This window comes from Triticum dicoccoides, chromosome 5A, assembly GCF_002162155.2.
Source record: "Triticum dicoccoides isolate Atlit2015 ecotype Zavitan chromosome 5A, WEW_v2.0, whole genome shotgun sequence".
In the NCBI taxonomy this organism is placed as follows: domain Eukaryota; kingdom Viridiplantae; phylum Streptophyta; class Magnoliopsida; order Poales; family Poaceae; genus Triticum; species Triticum dicoccoides.
In genome coordinates, this window is record NC_041388.1 from 579,864,374 (window position 1) to 579,877,466 (window position 13,093).

Consider the following 13,093-nt stretch of genomic DNA (forward strand, 5'->3'; position numbering starts at 1 on the left):
TCAGTTGGTGCAGTTCTAAACAAAGCGTTGTGGCGGGATCTACATGTGAAGTGGAGTACATAGCTGCTTCGGAAGCAGCAAATGAAGGAGTCTGGATGAAGGAGTTCATATCCGATCTAGGTGTCATACCTAGTGCATCGGGTCCAATGAAAATCTTTTGTGAGAATACTGGTGCAATTGCCTTGGCAAAGGAATCCAGATTTCACAAGAGAACCAAGCACATCAAGAGACGCTTCAATTCCATCCGGGATCTAGTCCAGGTGGGAGACATAGAGATTTGCAAGATACATACGGATCTGAATGTAGCAGACCCATTGACTAAGCCTCTTCCACGAGCAAAACATGATCAGCACCAAGGCTCCATGGGTGTTAGAATCATTACTGTGTAATCTAGATTATTGACTCTAGTGCAAGTGGGAGACTGAAGGAAATATGCCCTAGAGGCAATAATAAAGTTATTATTTATTTCCTTATATCATGATAAATGTTTATTATTCATGCTAGAATTGTATTAACCGGAAACATAATACATGTGTGAATACATAGACAAACAGAGTGTCACTAGTATGCCTCTACTTGACTAGCTCGTTAATCAAAGATGGTTATGTTTCCTAACCATGAACAAGGAGTTGTTATTTGATTAACGGGATCACATCATTAGGTGAATGATCTGATTGACATGACCCATTCCATTAGCTTAGCACCCGATCGTTTAGTATGTTGCTATTGCTTTCTTCATGACTTATACATGTTCCTATGACTATGAGATTATGCAACTCCCGTTTGCTGGAGGAACACTTTGTGTGCTACCAAACGTCACAACATAAATGGGTGATTATAAAGGTGCTCTACAGGTGTCTCCAAAGGTAGATGTTGGGTTGGCGTATTTCGAGATTAGGATTTGTCACTCCGATTGTCGGAGAGGTATCTCTGGGCCCTCTCGGTAATGCACATCACATAAGCCTTGCAAGCATTGCAACTAATGAGTTAGTTGCGAGATGATGTATTACAGAACGATTAAAGAGACTTGCCGGTAACGAGATTGAACTAGGTATTGGATACCGATGATCGAATCTCGGGCAAGTAACATACCGATGACAAAGGGAACAACGTATGTTGTTATGCGGTCTGACCGATAAAGATCTTCGTAGAATATGTAGGAGCCAATATGGGCATCCAGGTCCCGCTATTGGTTATTGACCGGAGACGTGTCTCGGTCATGTCTACATTGTTCTCGAACCGTAGGGTCCGCACGCTTAAAGCTATGATGACAGTTATTATGAGTTTATGCATTTTGATGTACCGATGTTAGTTCGGAGTCCCGGATGTGATCACGGACATGACGAGGAGTCTCGAAATGGTTGAGACATAAAGATTTATATATTGGACGACTATATTCGGACACTGGAAGGGTTCCGGGGAAGTTTCGGATAAAACCGGAGCACCGGGGGGTTATCGGAACCCCCCGGGGGGTTAATGGGCCTCATGGGCCTAATGTGGAGAAGAGGAAGGGGCTGCCAGGGCAGGCCGCGCGCCCCCTCTCCCCCTAGTCCGAATTGGACAAGGAGGAAGGGGCGGCGCCCCCCCTTTCCTTCTCTCCCTCCACCTCTCCTAGTTGGACAAGGAACGGGAGGGGAGTCCTACTCCCGGTAGGAGTAGGACTCCTCCTGCGCGCCTCCTCTAGGCCGGCCGCACCCCCCCCCCTTGGATCCTTTATATACGGAGGCAGGGGGCACCCTAGAACACACAAGTTGATCCTCGTGATCGTTCCTTAGCCGTGTGCGGTGCCCCCCTCCACCATATTCCACCTCGGTCATATCGTTGCAGTGCTTAGGCGAAGCCCTGCATCGGTAGAACATCATCGTCGTCACCACGCCGTCGTGCTGACAAAACTCATCCCCGAAGCTTTGCTGGATCGGAGCCCGGGGAGCGTCATCGAGCTGTACGTGTGCTAAGAACTCGGAGGTGCCGGAGTAACGGTGCTTGGATCGGTCGGATCATGAAGACGTACGACTACTTCCTCTACGTTGTGTCAACGCTTCCGTTGTCGATCTACAAGGGTACGTAGATCACACTCTCTCCTCTCGTTGCTATGCATCACCATGATCTTGCGTGTGCGTAGGAAATTTTTTGAAATTACTACGAAACCCAACATGGGGGGCGCCCCACTTGGCTTGGGGGGCAAGCCACCCCCCTTGGCCGCCGCCCCCTTAGAGATTGGATCTCCTAGGGCCGGCGCCCCCCCCCCAGGGGGCCTATATATAGTGGGGGGAGGGAGGGCAGCCGCACCCTAGCCCCTGGCGCCTCCCTCTCCCTCTCGCTGAGCTTGGCGAAGCCCTGCCGAGATCCCCGCTGCATCCACCACCACACCGTCGTGCTGTTGGATCTCCATCAACCTCTCCTTCCCCCTTGTTGGATCAAGAAGGAGGAGACGTCTTCCCCAACCGTACGTGTGTTGAACGCGGAGGTGCCGTCCGTTCGACACTCGGTCATCGGTGATTTGGATCACGACGAGTACGACTCCATCAACCCCGTTCTCTTGAACGCTTCCGCTCGCGATCTACAAGGGTATGTAGATGCACTCCTGTCCCTCTCGTTGCTAGAATACTCCATATATTGATCTTGGTGATGCGTAGAAAATTTTAGTTTCTGCTACAATCTCCAACAGTTTTTAACGATAAAAGTACTTCTCTTATGCAGGTTATCTACAGATGTACCATGACTTCTCAGTTATGGTCCTCTCTACAACGTGTGGAGAATCGAGACCTGTTTATGGAGGCGTGTACATGATTGGAGGCTACGGCGAGGGATACTTTTACCCAACATGGGTGGCAGCATGATCTTATGATTGGCCCCCCTCCGCTTTAGGCGTTATACGGATACTGCATGTTTTCCTTGTATTTCGCCTTTTTATTATTTTTCATTTGAATGTGAGGATATTTTTTGGCTGTGTGCATCTTAGCTATGCAGAGGCCGGGTGTAATGCTTAAATTTTTGAAGTAATAAAGTGCCCCTTTTCGAAAAAATTAACTTAATACGCTGGGCATATCGCCAGCTACAACTTCTGTTACAAACTCCGAGAATTGGCCCAGCCAGGTTTCTAGGCAGCCATTCCCCATACACGCACTATGCGCAGCTCCCGTCAACTTAGTAGGCCCACAAGTCAGCCTCACACTATGGTGGGTCCCAGCTAGCAAGGGAGTATTCATTTTTTGTAATAAGGAGGCACTTCCTTGCGTGCGAAGATATAGCTGGTGGGTCCGAGCTGTCAACGGGGGGAATGTTTTTTTCATGAAATACAGAGGCCCTTCCAGTGGGTCCCGGTTGTCAGGTGGAGGAATCATTATTTTGCGTGTAATAAGGAGGCATTTCTGAACTCTTTTAATCACGAAATTTCGAGTCACGTTAAAAATAATTTTTAAAAAATTATATCAAAATAAAATTCAAAAAAATTCTCTGCAAAAAGCAGACAAGAACCAGAAGCTAGTTACTTGAGGTTCACGCTAGCGCAAGAGAGGACTCATAACCGCCGCCTCATGTACTGCATAGTTCCGCTATCACTCATAGTTCCGCTATTACTTGAGGTTCCGCTACCATTGTTTAGATGGATGACGATGTAGTTGCAAGTATTCGAGACTTGTATTGCTATTTTCGAGATGATGACGAGAGACCACTTTGTGTTGGATGATGATTATGATGATGACATGATTTGATGAGACTATTTGTATGTATAGGCTATGATTACATTTGTATGTGTATAATATGCTAGAGATTATTGTATAAAGCCCTAAACAAAATTCAGCAGCACAAAATATGGAGCAGGAAAAAAATTCAGAAACTAATAACAGTAGCGCGGGGTATGGCTTTAGCAACAGCGAGGTCTTATCAATAGCACTCTTTGTACTAGGGCGCTACAGCTATTAGCAACAACGCGTGTTGGAGATGAACGCTACTGCTATCCCTAGATAGCAGTAGCGCGGGTCAAACCGCGCTACTGATAAGCGTTAGTTGTAGCGTCGTATCAGTAGCGTGGCCACCCGCGCTACTGCTAAGCATTTGACCCACGCTAGTGCTAAGCTTTTCCCTAGTAGTGCATGGCCTCCATGGCGGCGGAGGGGCGGGAGCCCTCCGAGATTGGATCTCCATCTCTGTTCTCTTCTGTTTCGCGTTCCCCAGATCCGGCCCTTCACCATTTCTTAAATTTCCGAAGATCCGTAACTCCGATTGTGCTAAAAAATTTACATAATTTTTTCCCATAAATTATCTTTCTTGCACCAGAAGAATGGCCCCAACCGACGTTCGAGGAGGGCACAAGATACCTGGATGCGCCTGGAGGTGCCCGACGCGCCCTAGTGGGTTGTGGTCACTGTGGGCCCCCGTTTGCATTGATTCCATCTCCCAAAAATCATAAATATTCCAAAATAATTCTCCGTAAATTTTTATCGTGTTTCGACTTCGTTTGATATGGATTTTCTACGAAACAAAAAACATACAACAAACAAGAACTGGCACTGGGCACTGGATCAATAGGTTAGTCCAATAAATCATATAAAAAGTTGCCAAAATATGTGAAAGTTGTATAATATTGGCATCAAAAAATCGAAAATAATAGATACAATGGAGATGTATCACTCGTCGCGCCCTCGTCCCCAACCTCCGTGGCTTCGGCGACTCCGACGTCCATCCGATCCCGCCGCCTACGTTGTCGTGCTCCTCGATCACCTCCGCCTGCCCTTGACCGGTGACGAAGATGTTCGCGGCGCGCAGTGATGGGTTCTGGATCAAGCGATACCAGTGGTGGCATGCCATCCCCTGTGTCTTCTGATTTAATTTGAGCATACCTTCTTCTTTTTGATAGGAGCATGCGCTCTTCTTGTTTTTCGGTTAAAGTGAATTGATTCTTATGAATGAGAGTTCACACAACAAATCAAATCGAACTGTGCCGAGCAAAGAGTTTCAAGCAAATGGTTATTCGAGCGACTAGTTGAATGAGCCTTTCAACCTCGACGACATGGTGAACAATGTAGCACTGCAGCATGCCAGCACGGTTCTCACGTCAATGCGGCACATGACTCCAACTGATGCATGCTAGGACGTTGACAGTGGCCGCATCAAACTCGACATGGATGGCGGCAAACTACACCACCACATCCCACATAGCACCATCCCTCGACGACAGGGATGGTGGCAAACTACACATTAGCTACTTGTGTGACGTTGTCCACCACTGTCATGCGGATTTTCGTCACATGTCTCAATTTTCTTGTAGTCATGATTCATGGGAATTGACATTTAATCCATAGTGAAGTACACACACTGTATTTGACACAATTGATCTCATGGTACTAAAATTTTATGCCTAGTATATGCCAAGGTATCCCACAAGGGCATGAGTAGCATTGTAAGTTGTGATCCACCACTTCCATTGAGCAATCCCGGTGTGTTAAGAACAGTGATATAACTTTGTATTTGATGATTTATTGCTATGCTTTCCTTTGTCGTGGAATTATCATAAACACAAAAGGTAGGAGTCAAAGCTTGTGAAGAAATGGAGCACTTCCAATTTGTTGGCCGATGATGATGATGAGATTGACAACCACACAATGGGCTCACTGAGTGCATCCCCTAAAGGTAGGAACCGTTTTCGAAGGAAGATTGAAGACCAAGAGGATGGGAATGATGATGGTGTGAGGCAATGTAGCAGCCACCCATTATTAGTTTGTGCTGCTTTCACATGTTGGGATTGAAAATTGATAATTTTGTGTTGCAGGAAACAATAGCACACATTTCCGTGAGGAGTTCGAAGGAGAACAGAATAAATAGATGATGAAGACGGCGTCGACACTCTTGATGTATGCCCATTCTTTCTAGGATCTGATTTTTTTGTACATAAAAAACACATAGTTATGGAATGGTCAAAAAAATACAACATTGCTTATCCAAAATAAAGTTTTGATGTGTCTTATTTTAAGTCAACATGAAGTGTAGTTTTGTTAATTTTGATTATGATGCTTGGATTGAGGAGATGGACAAACGGTGATAATCAGTGCAGGAAGAAGACTGATGTAATGGAAATGTTGACAATATCATCTTATGTACATGTGGATATGACCAATGTTAAACCACTAGGATTAGTCCCTCCTCCCCCGTTGCAACACACAGACAATTACCTAGTTAAGTTAATAAAAATAGAGTAATGCCTTAAGCAAGATGACATAATGTAGACAGAGTAAACCCCGAATAATCGCGAGTGGACATGCGGCCATGCGCGGTCGATATCCACACCACACTCTGCCGCGTGATTCGTGCAACTTGAATACCCGTCGGCCGTATAACGATTTCCGCCTCCCTGTATAGCATCTGGTATAACTGCGAATTGCATCCGACAGATGCAGTAGATGGCCCGCAAGTCAGGCATGCATTGAATGGAGGCGTGCCCGCCAGACTGACAAGAGCAACTCATTTATGTTTAGCAAGTCACCAACAGCAACCTGCACCACCGGTTTAAAGGGAACATGCAGACCATCTCTTATCCGTCGCGCAACTTCACTCATCCTGCTGCTCTAGTTCATATGCATGGCTAGCTAGAACTCATCCATGGTGATATGGAGCCCCTTTTGGAAAAAAATATCCCGGGCCCAGCTCATAGCTCCTCCCCTCTCATTCCTTCTCTTCCCCTTAGCCATTTTTCTTTTGTTCTTGTGACTGAACAACTTTGTGGCGATGTGCATAGTACAGGACATGGAAGATAGACTAGTTTGTTCTACATGAGGATCCAGCTCTTCTTGTTCAGCTAATCATCCAATTAGCATTTCCATTAAGGTCTGCCCTACTTGTGCTAAGTAATAATCACCACTTAGCTGCTGACTATGTCATCAGTTAGATATAACTCGCTATGAACAGAACACAACATTTTCTTCTAATCCTGGATTATGTTGTCCAATGTGCTCACTAACATCTGGAGTGCTAAATACAAAAAAACAAATAACTCACATTGATTAAAATAGAATATTTGACTTAGGACCAGCTACTCTACAACATGAATCAATTAGCATGATGCGAGGAGGCAACAGTAGATTCAAGCTTCATTCATTCATATCTAATAGGGCGGTTGAAACGAGGTGGGAGTAGGAGTAGCTGCCCATAACAAAACATGGAGCTTGATTCATTCATACTAGGCGGTTGAAACATGTTGGCGAATAACTCCACCTATTAAATGGTGAAGTGCATGTTGTTGCTGAATTGATATTTTTGCCGGTGCATGCCAGTGCATTGAAAATGCATGCAATCTCCTTGATACAGACCGTGGGTCAATATTATTAAGTAATAAACATTTCAAATGGAATAGTTAGTTTAGCATAAAAACATGTATGAATTGGATTGCTTAAGCATTTTTCTTCAACATTGATGCACATGACAGTAATATATAATACTTAGATATAAATGATTCTTGTAGGAGATGATTAACTAGAGTGCAACATGGAGCAGCTCATGAACTTAGAGCTCCGACCATGAGATGAACTAGCAGAGTCCCTCCGGAAGAGAATGAATGGAAGTGGTAGACGACATCAAGAGGAGCTTCTTCTTCAGTGGTAACATATCTCACTGGATCCATCTTGTGAGCACCAAGAACAACACCCAACTCCTCTCCTCACTATTGCAGTGCTCCTGCTCGCTGTTCCACTTGCGTGAGAGAGAGGTGGAGGCGAGAGACACATATCCTATCACATCTCACCTGACGTTGAGCAGCATTTATTGCCCATTATGTGTGCTGGCCCACTCTATGTATTTACATTCTGTATTTGCAACTTTATGATTGTGTATCCCCTCGTATTCAATTAATCAATATATTAAGTATGCATCTCAAAGCTTTAGTGGACTGCCTGGATATCATCCTCGCGTGCCACCATGTCCCAAAAATCCGCGTCGGAGTAAACCCAAACAATATAAATAAATCTCATCTTTTTATCCTTAATGACGACAATACAAATACATGTCATGTCCCTTTCTGTCACTCGGATTGAGCATCGCAAGATTGAACTCATCACAAAGCACCTCTCTCATTGCAAGAAAAATCAATCTAGTTGGCCAAACTAAGCGGATAGATCAGAGAGAAATACAATGGCATGATAATCATGCATAAAAGAATTCAGAGAAGACTCAATTAATATTCATAAATAGTCTGATCATAAACCCACAATTCATCAGATCCCAACAAACACACCGCAAAAGAAGATTACATCAAATAGAACTCCAAGAACATCGATGAGAACATTGTATTGAAGATCAAAGAAAGGGAAGAAGCCATCTAGCTACTAGCTATGGACCCATAGGTCTGTAGTAAACTACTCACGCATCATCGGAAGGGCAACAAGGATGATGTAGAAGCCCTCTGTGATCAATTCCCCCTCCAGCAGAGTGCCGGAAAAGGCGTCCAGATGGGATCGCGGAAGAAGACAAACTTGCGGCGGCGGAAAAGTTGTTCGGGTGGCTCTCTGATGTTTTGGAAATATTTGGAAATTTATAGAGGTGAAATTAGGTCGGGAGGTGCCACGAGGGGCCCACAAGACCGGGGGCGCGTCCCTGAGCTTGTCGCTTCCTCGTGACTCCTCATGTCTTCTCCCAAACCTTTGTGGGTCTCTTCTGGTCTAGAAAAAATAAATCCAAAGTTTTTTCTTCGTTTGGACTCTTTTGATATTGATTTTCTGAAAATCCAAAAACAATCACAAAACAACAACTGGCGCTGGGCTCTAGGTTAACTAGATAAATGCCCCGCTCATTGCTGCGGGATGTTATTGTGTAAAACTTTAAAAATTCATGATGTGTATTCTAAAGGGTAAATAAAGAGATAAAAAGAAAATTAATTTTATCACTGGGGTGGGATGTTTTTTAGCTCACGTAAACGACTGTTACAAAATATATAAGAAGTTACTGTCATACTTAATGAAATTACAGGAAGCTTTACAAAGCAGTGAAACAACTATAGTAAGATATTCAATCTGCATAGCTTCATTACAATATTCCAACAATAATTAGATGTATGGTTATGGACAATAATTAACATTGAGGAGCATAACATCTTTGGCACGCAAACACACGTACAACATGACATGAGGTAATGAGGACAATTTGGCATACTTTGATTATACATTTATATAACTAACGAAATCAATTTAAGTAAATTTGTTATATTGTACGAAGATAGATGCATACCCAGAGGCAAATTAGCTTCTCCTGCAGTGACGTGAAGTTGATTCTAGTACAAACACGTGCAAAAGGAAAAAATATGGAGAAATTTAAGTAAACTGAATGGATATCCATATTCATTATTTACAAACCAATTTACTATGCATAATTTGTTGCACAGAGGGATATCTGGATTTTGGCATATAGGTATATCTAGAACAGATGACCAGAACCATGAAAAAAATATTTTCCTGCGAAACAACTTGTACATAGCAAAAAATACGGCATGGTTGGCAACTCGGTATGCATGCTTAAATCTTTGTTCCGGCAGTTTGAGCATCACATGTATATGCTACTGTTTAGGAGATACAGGGTAGCTAGTATACAAAATAGAGATGACCATGGTAGATGAATGTAAGAAGAATAACCATATAGATTAAGAGGAATAAGACTGTGGGTATAAGACACTTGGTAGTGTGCCAACAAATTTAGTGCTGGTAAATAATAATGTCAGGTGACAACATATTATATAGAGAAAAGTATACTTTTTGTCCCTCAATTTTTGGTGGAGTCTAGATTTAGTCCCTCAACTTCAAAACCGGACAACTTGCACCCCCAACTACCGAAACCGGACAAGGTTCATCCCTGCTCGCAGTTTTGACCGGTTTTGGTGCTGACTCATCCCGGTTTTGACCAGTGCTGATTCGAATTCACGTATTTTTCTCATATTCGTGAACTTTTTGAAATTCATGTACTCTTTTCAAATCCGCATAGTTTTTGCAAGGTCGCATAATTTTTTCAAAAATAAACATGTTTTTTCAAGTCCGTGAACTATTTTGAAATATGCGTACTTTTAAAAAATTCGTTTAAAGAAACAAATTGCGTACATTTTTTAAATCCACGTATTTTTCCATGTTCGTGTAGTTTAATCAAATCTAAGTATTTTTTTAAATCCATGAACTATTTTTGAAATTCACATACTTGTTTCAAATCTGCATACTTTTTAAAGTTCATGTATTTTTTTTCAAATCCGTGTTCCTTTTTCAATTCATGAAGTTTGTCTGAAACTCACGTACTTGTCTCAAGTTGACATAATTATTTCAAATCCACATATTTTTTCTAATTAGCATGCAAAAATTCAAAATCCGTGTATTTTTTTGAAATTTTGCATAAATCTTTCAAATTCATGAACTCTTTCCAAAAATATGTACGTGAATATGTAAAAGTACGTTGATTTGAAAAAATTACATGAATTTGAAAAAACTACATGAACTTTTAAAAAGTATGTGGATTTGAAAAAAATGTGTGAACTGTGAAAAAGTACATGGATTTAAAATGAGTACACATTTTTTTTAAGTTCACGTATTTGAAAAAATAGCAGGATCCGAAAACTTTACGCTGACTTGGGAAAAGTACATGAATTTCAGTCGGCATGGTCAAACCGGGGTGGGACAACACCAAAACCGGTCAAAACCGTGAACAGGGATGAATCTTGTCCGGTTTCAATAGTTAAGGGTGCAAGTTGTCCGGTTTTGAAGTTGAGGGACCAAATCTAAACTCCACCAAGAATTGAGGGACGAAAAATATACTTTTCTCTATTATATACACTTATTGCTTCAGCAAGAACAGACGCCTGTTTTGATTTTCAACAAACAACTTATTGCTAGACATTACAAAAGAATATGTAGAGAGGACATGTCACATGTAGCAATAATTGAAGCATAGATCAAAGCTTCTCTCAATACTTATCGTTTGATCCTAATCTATGATGGATATTGTTTCGAAATCAAGTAGAAATTCCATCGATGATCAAAATGACCTGCAGACACAATAAATAAAATGGATCAAGAAATCGGGAATTAATAGAAACCATGAATTTGGGATCTGTATTTACCTCCCAAGAAGAGTATGAATATATCATATATCATACCTATCAAGAAGAGACATCGGTAACTATTCATATGGTGCTAGGTAGATAACTGATATCCATAAGAAAAACTTATTGAACTCCTTCTGTTCCGAAATTACAAAACATGAGACTACTACATGAAAGAAACTTGTTATCACTAATTGCAGCAAAGATTAAGAGACATACATAGTAGATGGTGTATCATAAAGATTACCTAGATTTATTTTTAACCGCTGTCTGCTTCCAATTCATCAAAGGCTTTTGTTTAAAACAACTGCACAGGCAAACATGATAACGATTAGGGATTTAAATTGTCAAGCTATTGTAGCCCGAGATGTTGTCACATGTAGCTGCTATAGATTGAAAACGTTTTACAATGTAGAAATACCGTCGAGTTTTGCGGACGAATTTGATGACACCTGAATTATTTTCTAACTCATGATGTGTCATGATGTTCACCTGAGCCTATTTTATCCATTTGGCGCTCAACCTGCTGTATGTTACTCAAGCTGCCAGATGGTCCTCCAAGGCACAGAGTCATGGCATAGGAGAATAAGTAGGTAGCCGATTGTTTACCTCGGCAGCCCGATGGTCGGCTACCTCACCTTCTCCTTAATTATGTGGTGCATGCACCTAGTGCTGAGAGGAGAGGAAGGGACAAAGCTGCATGTTGGAGGGTGGCCCTCTGCCCACTTGCCTTGGTAGCTGACTGGCCGTCTGCTTCGCCGGTTTGTGTACATGCATCCAGTGATGTGAGAGAGGAAAGGTCAAATACAACCGTCTGAAGCTACAACAACAGTAACTACAACAACGAATGACGTGGCTTCACACCATATGCCAGAAAAATTCAGTAGTGGAACGCATGTTGCTGATGTGGCATGAATGCTGATGTGGATAGTTTGCATGTTAAGAGAAATATGTTAGTGGGGATGAACTATTTAGGTGTTAAGAGAAATAGGTCAGTGGGGGTGAACTATTAGGTATTAAAGATAGGTTAGTCCCAAAAAATAATATAAAATTACATATAAAATATCCAAGATTGATAGTAGAATAGCATGAAACAATAAAAAACTATATATACGTTGAAGACGTATCATGGAACTATGTCATAATTGATGAGCCGCCACCTTGTGGTGTGAGTGAAACTACATTTAAGCCAATTTGGGGATAGTATATACATGCGTGAACGTTGGCTGTCGAGACAAGTGTCTACGAGGGAGGTTATGAAGAAAACCAAAACTTTTGGATGACATTGACACAATGTGTATTTATATTGTCAAACAAATCCATATATAAATTTGAGTTATGTAATAGAAAAATACAAAAATGCTCTAAGAGGGAAAGAGAGAAAATGTGAAGATACTATTTTCCATTGAATTTGTGCTTTTGGTTCTCTTAATATGTGTCGTGTTTTCAATGGATTTTTTGTGGTATGCAAGATTGTATTATCATCTACGACATCTACGACATCTACGACATCTATTCTGAATTATAAGATGTTTTGAATATTTCAATATGAACTTCATACAAACTAAAATGGGTGAACAAATACACTAAAACGCTCTATATACATCCAATTCGGAAAAAAAGTTAGAACATCTTATAGTTTGGAACGAAGGGAGTAGTATCTTGTATATGGAGTTTTTGAACCTGAGCTCACGTCCTTTCTGATGAACACTAAATCCAGAATAGTAAAAACACAAAATATTCTTTTTTTATAACATTGATGAATGTTTTAACTGCTTGTAAACTTTTGTGGCAAAATAACATTCGTGGATGTCTGGGCAAAAGAAAAATGATGCTTTGACAAGAGTAGTGTTGGAAGCATCGATTTTTTTCACCAGACCTCCACGAATGTCATTTCGTCACAAAAAAATATAGGAAGTTAAACCATTCATCTTTTTACTATTTTTTGAATTTCACTGTTCATCAGAGAGCATGTGATCTCAGGATCAAAAGAGCACTTTCACGGTATCTTAATCTTCACAAATATTCATA